Genomic DNA, 11615 nt, shown 5'->3' with positions numbered 1-11615 from the left:
TATTTAATGATACTTGTATTTAATGTTTCCTTTTTAAATATTGATGTTGTTTTGTACAATTTTCAGGCGTGTACATATAATTTATGTATTGTGTACAAGTATCGATTTTACATAACGATTCAACGCCCTGGTAAGGAAGATCGTGGACGAAGATCAAGACATTTTATCCAATCTTGTGAGATGCAAGAGTTTGTGGAAACTACATTTATATATATGAATATATGTAATGTACGTGCAATGTACGTGCAATGCTACTAATTCAAGAAGAGGATTTTTAATTACCTAAAACATCTCAAGCAGAAATGTTAACTTTTCAAAAGCCCCGGTTTTTTGTTGTTGAAAAAATCGTGATTTTGATGGTTTAAGCGACCTGATTTACTGTTCAAGATTTTGGGGCAAATTTCTGATATCCTTTTTATGTACTTACATGCCAGTACATGTATAGAGATTTACTTTTTCTGCTTTATAACAAATTGATATATGTTAACTATGGAAGTTCTGAAGCCATTAGAACCACCAGTAAATGTCTTTCTAAATATAAAAACATGTAAAATTTTAAAAAAATAAGCAAGGAATGCCAACTCCGCCCAAAATATATATAATTATTTTCATTGATATATATATAATGACAAAAACTAAATAATGATATAGGTTTAAGTACGAAGGAAAGATTATATTGTCAAAATCTAGAAGTATGAGCATCAACAACAGCGAGCATTTCTTTATATGTATTTTAGTTAACAAGGTCACGGACATTTGTACCAAAATAAATAATGATCCCCACAGAACACCCAAAATCATCTGAGGTCAACTTACACCAAAATAATGAATCATTTAAATCAAATTAGTAATACATGTTTATATGTCAAAATACGGAGATGTAGATTGATTGTCAATGAGACAACTATCCACCAAAAACCAAAGGAAAAGGACGCGAACAAATACAGATCATCACACAACCTTCAACAATAACCAAACACCATACCATATATTATGCTATAAAAGGTCCCGGTATAACAAACATGTGAATTCACAAGAGAAAACCAACTGCATGATTAATGTGCATGTACCAACATGACTAAGTCAGAGGTTGTGTCATTGTAATTGTCGTTGTCTATCTAATAATGATTGGATAACTGCAGACTTTAGATCAAGTCGCTCAAGACATGTTGTCGTTAACTTTCCGTCCAGAACTCATACGAGATAATTACAGTTTTTTACACATTCATCAAGTACGTGCTTCCTGGTAAACGTATGCCTGTCCCAAGCCAGGAGCCTGTAACTCAGTGGTTGTCGTTTGTTGCTGTATATCATATTTGTTTTTCGTAAATTGTTTAGAACATAAATCAGGCCGTTAGTTTTCTCGTTTGATTTGTTTTACATTTGTCATTGCGGGGTTTTTATAGTTGACTATGCAGTATGGATTTTACTCATTATTGAAGGCCGTACGGTGACCAGTGAATTGCCTTGTCTTTTTATGTATTACATTGGTTGACTTTGTGTTGTCTTCATGCCGTTGTCCTAATTAAGAAATGTTCTTTCTACATTTGTTACCGGTAATTTGACATGACTGAACAAAATGCCAGATTAAAAATTGTGATACTATTTGTTTCCTGTTTGTTATACGGTATTACTATTTGAAGGTTGAAGAATCATTCCCAACCTTTCATATGAAGTCATTGAATATCAACTGTGTAACGACGAATAGTTAAGTATGGAAGAAGTACCAGGTGAAGATGGAAATGAAACTGGTCAGTATATTTCTGAACCACATGTGAATGGCAACCAATTCGAGCAGTTGACCCAAAAAAACTGAATTGATACAAATCAATTCTACAAAACATTATTATTTGGTCTACCTAAATTTAATTTTAAAAAAAGAGAGAAAAAATGATATGCATATGCAGTGGTTAGAAAATGAGGTGTGGACTTTAAGATGATCTAGGGGGTTTCTGAGCATAACGGTTGAATGTGCTATAGCTCAAATAAGAACTTTATGTTTTCTCTCCACTGCAACACATTCTGATGCCCAAGCTTTTTTGATAGACTTGAATTAATTGATTTTAATTTTTAAAAAGCTGATTATTTCCTTGCAATGTCTCACCGCTACACAATGATTTTTAAATTTCCTTAGCAACCAATATATTTAAAATTAATCATTTGATTTTTATGTACTAGTAGTCTCTCCTATAATCTGAGTAAAATACCCATGATCATCAGTGTCCATTTAAAACGATTCACTGTTTGCGTTATTGAATTATAAATAACCGCTTCATTTTCCTATTTTTACCTATTTTTCAAAAAGGGGGTGACATTTGATTGCTAATATTTTTGTTACTATTCAAATTCAAAGCAACATATTTTATCTATAATTAATTTAGACTTAAATGATTATGCAACAACCAAAATAAAAGAAACAAAAGTGTTATCTTTAAAGATACTAGTATATGCCAATGAACTTTGACATTTTTAAGCAAATAAGAATTTTGGAAAGTTTTCAGAGTTATCTGGCTTTGGCTAACTTCAATTAGTCTGATTGTATTGTCAGGTATGGTTATGAAAATGTTCTTTTGTTATGTGTTACATGTAATGCTTTTTAAAATGTGTTTATTATAATAATAAATATTATTTCAAAATATACTTGGTTTGTGTATTTCTTTTTTTTTTCTTTTTTGGTTTTCATCCGAAATTTGAAGAGTTTAAGAAAGCGCCACCTACCCCAAAGATATATAAATAAGACGTGAGAAATATTTTTGCGATAAAGTATTTGGATTGCATATGCATTGTTTGTATGAAAGTGACTTTTTATATATATTGAGCACAATAAATATCAATAAACCTAACCTGATTTTGTAATTTGCAGTGGAAATAACTTGATCGGTAAATAACATTGTTTTTGTTTTTAATATATTAAATTATAACATATAACTTAACATGCTTTTCTATACATAATGGTCCAACATCCTGTCGATACTTAAATTGCGCAATGATGTGGTCATACTTTTCTCAGACAGTTTATGATCTTTTCACACTATATATATCCGTTTGATGTGTACTGATTAGTCATGGGGTGCACGTGATTTGAATTAAAAATGCAACGTCACTTAATTAATTGTATCTTTAAACAACGCCGAACGAAACGGACATTTGTGTTGGTATTGCTTTTTAGAAAATCAAATAAAAACGTTCCTAAGTGCGTTACATGTATCTGTAACATTTTTAAACAGTTGGTTTGCTTTAACGTTTTGGCTTCATCAAATCAAAATTGTTGCCTTCCGAACATGTCTTATTCATGTATGTGCGCTTCGAAGTGCAAACGTTCTAAATTTTCCTATTGGAATTGAAGTAATTTTATCATTACATGCTTTCATTTCAACATGCATTATATTTGTCAACATTGTACAACTCGCTTACGCTCGATATACATATATGACTATGTTAAAATGAGCCAAGAGCATAACATTACATTTTTTTAATTTTTAGTATCGGAATACACGGCTAATTTATTAGTTGAAACTGGCGTTGACTGACTAGCTTTTAGTAACTGCTTCGTACCCTTTGCTTGGTTCTTTGTGCCTCTTGACTCTTTGTTAAGTTCATCGATGTGATTCGTGTCAATTTAAGCAGTCAACCCTTTCCAACTTTCTAACTATTTTTTTCCGTTTGATTTTATGTTCTGCTGTTCAATTACTGCTAAAAAATACCAAAACAACACGTAACAAATTTCAGGCGTCCGAAGCGCTTTTCTGGATTTACCTTCATCAGGAAAGCTCACAGCTGATTATTTGAAACCCAATGATGTATAAGAATCGAAGCAGTTGAAAAGCGAAATGACTGAAATGGACTTAAACGTTATTAGCCAAATCCATCTAAGGTCAACTTTGCCTGAGGGAGTCAGAGGATATTTGAGCGGTAACACACATGTTTAACCCCGCCACATTTTTTATTTCCTTATTCCAAGTCAGAAGCCTGTAATTCAGTGGTTGTCGTTAGATGCTGTCTGCTATTGTTTTTTTTTTTAATAAATAAGTTCATTGTTTTACCCGTTCAGCAGTTCGTTGATTTTCTCTTTAGAATTGTTTCATATTTTGTAATGCCTCAGCCTTTTTATAGCTTACTATACGGTATGGGTTTTGCTCATTGTTGATGATCATTCATGGTTGTTTACATCCTTGTCCTATAGTTGCTGGTGGATGGTTGCCTTATTGTCAATCTTACCACATCTCTTTAGTTGTTTATATTCATATTGACCAGCTTGCGGTACAACGCGTGTAGCATGCATAGCAGGACATGAAGAAATGAGAACCAAACGCAGGAGAGATGATGTATTTTGCTTTAAGCGATCCCGATGGAGGTTAAACAAGAAATGTGATCCAAACGCGGAAGAAATCAAGATTTTATTTGATATGTGTATGAAGGGTTTTTTAGTGTCATTTCGGCCCATTGTCACCACGAATGTTTATCGCCGAATCTCGGCGCCTTCATTGATCGGTTATCTCTAATGATGTACATTATGTTATACTGAAAATCCATTATAGTTTTTAATGCATAGAAATCATAGTATTATTTTATTCCATAATTATGATATATGCCGTACTGTCGGAATGAAATGTCGTGTATCTATTTTGTAAATAATAAAACTATGACATCTGTTTTCTTTGGATAATCGTCGAATAGTTTGTATATAATATTAAATCTGCACAAAGTTTAGACTTGGCATTGGTAACAAAATCTGGATGGTCTTTATGATCAAATGATACTTAAAAACATTAAGATGAATGAATATTAATGCTGTACACCTATGAAAATGCACGGTCCTACATTCTGTTGATACATTTATTTTGGCATTACACAATGTCATGTTTTTTTCTGACAGTTTATAACGTCTTTATACTAAATTCATTGGAAGTTTGATGTGTATTGATTGATATTAGTCTAAGATACATGACTTTTTTATTAGTTGTTATTGGCTTTGAACTAGCTTTCAGTAACTGTGAGTAATCTCAGATCGGCGATTGTGTCTTTTGTGTTTTTGTTAGTTGTTTTCGTGCTTTAAACAATCTGATGAGTTAAATTAAGCCCTTTTCAACTGATTTTTTTTTAAATTTTGATCTTATTTTGTGCTGTTACACCGCTGTTCTATGTTAGGGAGGGTTTGGCTCCCGCAACCATATTTAACCCCGCCACATTATGTATATGCCTGTCCCAAGTCAGAGCCTGTAATTCGGTGGTTGTTGCTCTATATCCTATTTATTTTTCGTTTCTTGTTCATTGTACATATATCAGGCCATTGTTGTCGTTTGAATTGTCTATATTTGTTGTTTGGGGGTCTTTTATAGCTTTCTGTGCGTTATGGGTTTTACTCATTGTTGAAGGCCGTACGATGACATATAGTTGCTTACTTCTATGTCATGTAATCTCTGGTGGAGGGTTGTCTCATTGGCAGTCATACCACATCTCCTTATTTTATACTGCAGTTAATTATGAAGTTCTCATCTGATAGAACGACACGTCCCAATGGCGACTGCAAAACTTTGACGAGATCTTATATTTTTCTAGACAAAATGTAACTTTGAAAAAGAAAGACGACAATGACAATGACATGACTAAAAACTAAAAATGACCAAATGACAAACAACAGTGCACAAAACACAACATAGAAAACTAAAGACTGAACAACAAGAACCCCACAAAAAAACGGTGATCCCAGGTGCTCCGGAAGTGTAAGCATATCATGCTACACATGTTGCATTCTTCTGAGCAGTTTGACTGAGCAGCTTATTTGTCTGGTATCGAAAAAGTGGAAAGTGAAGATAAAAATAAACAGGGTAAGATTTGCTTTCGTTTAAACCATTTCTTACGATTTGATAAGGTTTGACGCTTATCAATACAATAAAGAAGTATTATCTGCGTTGTATATAAGATAAATTCAGGAATTGACAATACAACAATAACGTGACATTATATTTATTTTGAGAGAAAAAAAACAAGTTCTTCAAATTGGTTGTGATCCAACATGTTCTTTAAATCTCTTCACCACTGATACTATGTCTCATTGCACATCTCTGTTAAAAGATCAAGTGGAAATAAATCGCATAATGAATTATAACAAGTCGATGTGTCTGGTCGAATCTTTGAAATAAGGTATTGCTGTATCAGAGCAGATCGACACGAAGCGCAACAAAATAAAACAAAACCAACAAAAGACAAAAGAAATAAAGTATCAATCTGAGAGTACATACAGTTACTGAAAGCTAGTTCAAAGCCAATATCCTATAGAATAGATAACCTATGTCTTCCCTGATTTAGTGTAAAGATGTTATACACAGTCCGAGAAGCACATAAACTGGTGAAATGCCGAACTATAAGTATAGATAGGATGAAGGATCATAAAAGTTAGTAGCTGTATAACAATGCATATTAAGTTATGTTTTAATTTATGAAACACATAATCAATGCTGAATTTTAGAACCAATAAAGACAATAATCAAAAGTCTTACTACAATGTTGAATTAAACACATTTCGCAATATGTTTGCGCAAAGGAGTAATTGATGCTCGTTGGCAACGAGGTATAAGTGTTACCCTTGACCGTCCGTCCGTCCCATTTGTGTTGCCGCACTCTAACTTAAGATTGCCTGATTCAAATTTTATGAAACGCATACACCATGCCGGGGATCATAACGTGCAGACAGGGTTCGAATTTGGGCAGTGAGTCACTTATCGTTCTAGAGTTATGCTTCTTTATAATTTGGAAAATTGCAAAGTTTGAGCGAGAGCATTTGTGTCCTCAGACACATTCCTCTTTTATTTTTACATATAACAGAACGACCTGGCCAAGAATATATGTGTATTCGTTTTACTTAACCGTTTGATATTTAGCATTTGTTTTGTTTACCAACTGACCTTTCACTGGTAATAAATTATGGTTCTTTAATAAAAAAAAAACCAAACAAACAAACTATTCACACAATTAGGATGATAAGCTGGGTTAAAGTTACATTGCACTTTCCAAATCTATTTCATTTTTAGCCCTATAGCTACCAGTTAGAATTAAGTTATGGTAAGCCAAACGTTTGTAGATTCTTATTTTGCATTTACTTAAATAATCACCATTTTTGTCAATTAACAACAGAGTCATTCTTTTTTGACTGATTAGCCAAACTAGCTGCCTCATCTCTACTATATCCATAGGCCCAGTACATACACGTAAGTTCTTCCTCTGTTACTATGTCGTCATCAAATTCGGGACTGAGGAGAAGATTTCTACATTCGTCGGTCACATCCTGTCAATATATAATGCAATATTAATATCATTTTGCGCAAAAGTAGTGAAATGAATGTCTTTTTCTTGTAACTACTTGTTAAAATAATCTGATTGTATAAACAACCGAGATGTGAGAATATACGTTATCGGGATAGCACCCCAAGACACAGAAAACCAAGAGACATCCATAAGAAAATCTAATTTAATGGAATAGATGCACTCTACCACGTCACAGACGGTGAATTATCTAGTGAGAGTACATCACATACATGTCAATTGGTGTATTTAGAAGTAAAAGTATAAGGCTTAATTTGTTGTTTTTTGTTGCGCCTTCTTTCTGGTAGAGTTTTGAAAGCCTAAAATAAAATAAATTTACACCATATAATTCATAAATCATTTGATAATCAAGAATTTACGATTTGCTTGGTGAAGTTTGAACTTTCATCATAATTACGCATACCCTTACTCGTTATTTGGTAAAAAAAAAACCTTCAGTCTAATCTGTTGTGTAACTTTCTAGAAATAAAAATATTACAGAAATAATATATTAATGTTGAAAAATGTTCTTTGTGTGATTTTCCTCCTTGCTTGCTGGTAGGTAGTTTTCAAAATTTGACTTTTTGTTTTCAAGATTGTGTAATGTCATATTTTTCAATCATAAACTCTTATTCTAGACAACTAACAGAGAAAATGATTTGAACATCGTGTGATTCAAATATTTTACCCTTATTATTACAGTGTGTATAAATAGAAGCATGTTTTCAAATACGAAATAAGTTTCAATCTGGAAGAAATAACAGAACTAACATACGGTACATTAAATCTTACAAAGTCCAAAGAAAGTATTTTTAAAATCCATGAAAATATGAAGACTATATTAGTTTTTACCACTATTTAATGTTTATTTATGTAAAATATGTTTTACAAGGACCCTGCAATCCAGTTTTCTGTCCCCGACTTCCTCGACAAGAGAAGTGTTCTAAATGTTCTGAAATATGAATCAAGAGCAGCTTTAATTAACATTAGGTAGAACATGTAGAACTGTTCTACCATAGAACAAATTTTTTCAAGAGTTATACCCTTGAACAGATCATGACAGTTCAACCTAGAACTGTTGAAGTGTAAAACTATTCTAGAACAGTCTAGACCGGTTCTTGTTAAACATGTTAGAAGTGATCCCAAATGTAGTTAAAATAAACACTCCCCCTAAAATTACAAATTTATTTTCAATAAAAAAAACACCATGTTTATATAAATGTAAGGATGCCAGTGAATCAACTATCCACCTAAGACCAAAGGACAAGGATGCAAGCTGTTGTTAGGGAACTTTATGTACGACTTATAGAGAGGTTTTACCTACGGAGTAGTCTTTGTCCTTTCGCACGTACATGATTTTTAACATCCTTGTTTTTAAATTCTCCGTTGATAAATTTACAAAATAAGGTTCCAACTCCTCAAAAAAAGTTGATCTCGGATGAATACGGCTATTATTTATATATCCCTGGTGATATAGCTTCTCTCGTATTCGGGTATTTATACATTCTCGGCGTAAAATTTTAGGGTTTGAGCGTTCCGGTTGAATATATATATCCTTCGAACGCACTAAAGAAAGAGTTGTTTTCATATCTTAGTACAAGATATCTGTGTCTACGTTTGACATAGTTGGGCTTATTCTTCATTGTTTTTTTTTCCTAATCTGTCTTTAGGTTAAGAATAAGGAATACGTTTATAAATTATGGAGCAATCAAATGTTTATACAATTATACCGTAAAAGAAGGATAAACCGTCGTCGCTGTTGCATCCATTAAACGTCTATTGTATACAATATAGAGGAATTTTTGGAGGGAAATAATGCTCTCTTACACCTAGATAGCTGTATACATTATTGACATACTTTTGCTGATTATCACGAGTTAGTTCAATTTGACTCACCTCATCTTTATTTGCCAGTAAAATGTTACTCCAGAACAGCATGTTGCATATAAGGAAGATAAAATGCATTTTTTCCTGTAATGGACATGTATATCATCAATAATCAGGAATAAAAGGAGAAAAATAACAATGTATATAAGGAATAAGTCAATGAGACAACAGAGGTAATTATACAAAAAATTCCAAAAGGAAAACTTGAGCGATCAACACACAGCCTTAAATAATAGACAGTTGTTTTTTCTTCTTCTTCAAAATATCAATCCCTTAATCGCCTCGACTCTTGAAGAAGGGAATAAATTTAACAAACTTTTTATTAAAGATATACATGGTAACAACACCAAATCCCCCAAAAGGTTTACGACAAAGTAACAACCAATAACAAGGTTCCTTTTTTTAAAATTAACCATCACAATTTGATTTCGACTGGTGAACTAATACTTGGCTAAAAGAAGACTGAGATACTTAAATCAGTAAAGAAAATATCACTTAATTCGAAAATAACGGTATTATAGATAAAAGAAACATAATTAATAACAATTTCAAAATAACAAAACAATAATAAACAAACGTTATTATACTGTATCAAAAAAGCTCACAATGTCTGAAAACAAACTAAAAGTACTTATTCTACTGATATAAATGCATGCCGTCCTGCAGTGTTGATTTATGATTTCTGCTGACATGTTTTATTTCTAAAATTTGACGTAAAGAATTAGACAATGGGGAGATCATTTCTGTGATCACTGAATATTTAAGTTTATATGATTTGAAACTGTGTAAATAATAAGTTGCATGTACAACCAATTTAAAATAAACTATTTACCCTTTATATATAATGTTTCAGTATAATGCAGTACACAAGTTATTCAGTCTACTTTATTAAACTTCATAGTCGGAGTAAACAGTCATTAAAATCGGACTATAATATTGCAGTCATCAAAGTTTTAAACATAAATGCTTTTAGGTAGGTTGTACACGTCTGTAGATACGTCCAGATGTAAAGGCATTAAAAGGCTCTCAGGATATTACAAAAGACAAAAAGACATTAAAACAACATTCGACGACGACGATAGCATTGTCCTGCTGCTGACAATCTTTGATCTCTGGTGATCGTAACACTTCAGCTCACATTATCTTTCCAAGAACGTTAAATATACATGTTTAGTAACAAACAAAGAACAGTTTATGACTGTGACGCTAAAGGAGACTGATACTTACGTTTTGGTATGGATTAAACTAAGTTAAGCCTCATATATCCTGATAATATAAACTATTAAATGTGCACATAGGACACTATGTAGGCGTGTTTGAAATGTCATATTATACACTGATACACTTTAACGTTTACATAATCAATAAATTATAAAAGTGTGATATGAAAGCACTAATAATTCTAATATGTGGCTAATAAAGTATTAGCTGTGATTTAAAATACAATTGAGATTTGTTAAAATCTGAACATGCTAGATTTTGTTCATTGACAACGGCAATAAGGTTAAATGTTCACATCCTCGTCCTTCAAATTTGGTCTACGTTGGTTAGTTGTCTCATTAATAATCATACCACTGACATTTCTTTATTTCTAAATTTAAATATAAATAGATTCTTTATTTTTTGCAATTTTATCTAAAAATACATGTCTCGTGTTGTACAACCCCCTATTAAGGAATTACTGGGGTATAGAAAAAATGTCATCCATGAGCTTCTCCCATCCAGCTTTGAAACCCTTGGTAAAAACGGACATAATTTTAGTTATACGGGATGTATAAAAACGCAACCACGATCGGTTGGAACGGTAGCAATACATCCGATGCCACTTTTAGGGAGAGTACCTAACTATCTGCAACAGCTTTTCGTGATGTAAGTAGCCTGTTCCAAGCCAAAATGTACATGTATGACCCTCTCCAATATACCTCTTCATTTTTCCTTGAGCAGTCGAAATCCAGAAATCCATGCTCTTTATCCCGGTCGGGCTATGTTGTGAAATCTACTTTTTATTTATTGTTTATTTCTTCTTGTTCTGAAAATATACGAAGAACTACTACTGGGCGTTATGCAAACATAAATCAATGATTAAATTATATTATATATTGGTGCGAAATGTCGATGATATACACCAGCTAAAAGATCTTATTTCCAATGACAAACTAAATATTTTTTTATACATGATGTAAAAGTCTGTTTAATCTTGTGATCGAAGTCAAACTAGCTTAAATATATCAATTCAACCCTTAATTTACAAGATATATTTTATTTATTTAATTTATAGCTGGTGGAATTCAATATAAAAGGTCGTAGTCACAGTTCGCTATTTTTTTATTTTTCTAAACGACTTAAATTTTCCAAGAAAAAGTAATTATTTATCTAAACCTTTTTTTATTTTAAGAATCAAATGATTTCTTTAGTTTTATGCTTCC

General features: G+C 32.2%; 1 long non-coding RNA gene across 1 annotated transcript; it reads right to left on the bottom strand.

Moving 5' to 3' along the window:
• Positions 1-5951: 5951 nt before the first annotated feature.
• Positions 5952-10535, bottom strand: LOC127728820 (uncharacterized). Its single transcript, XR_007994385.1, has 4 exons — positions 10417-10535; positions 9199-9273; positions 7113-7285; positions 5952-6065 (listed from the first exon to the last, which is right to left on the bottom strand). It is a non-coding gene; the product is annotated as an uncharacterized LOC127728820 (long non-coding RNA).
• Positions 10536-11615: the final 1080 nt, after the last annotated feature.

The sequence above is a fragment of the Mytilus californianus genome, unplaced genomic scaffold (genome assembly GCF_021869535.1).
Source record: "Mytilus californianus isolate M0D057914Y unplaced genomic scaffold, xbMytCali1.0.p SCAF_2, whole genome shotgun sequence".
NCBI classification, from domain to species: Eukaryota; Metazoa; Mollusca; class Bivalvia; order Mytilida; family Mytilidae; genus Mytilus; species Mytilus californianus.
Note: the sequence above shows the minus strand (reverse complement) of the source record. Positions and strands in the feature narration are given on the sequence as shown.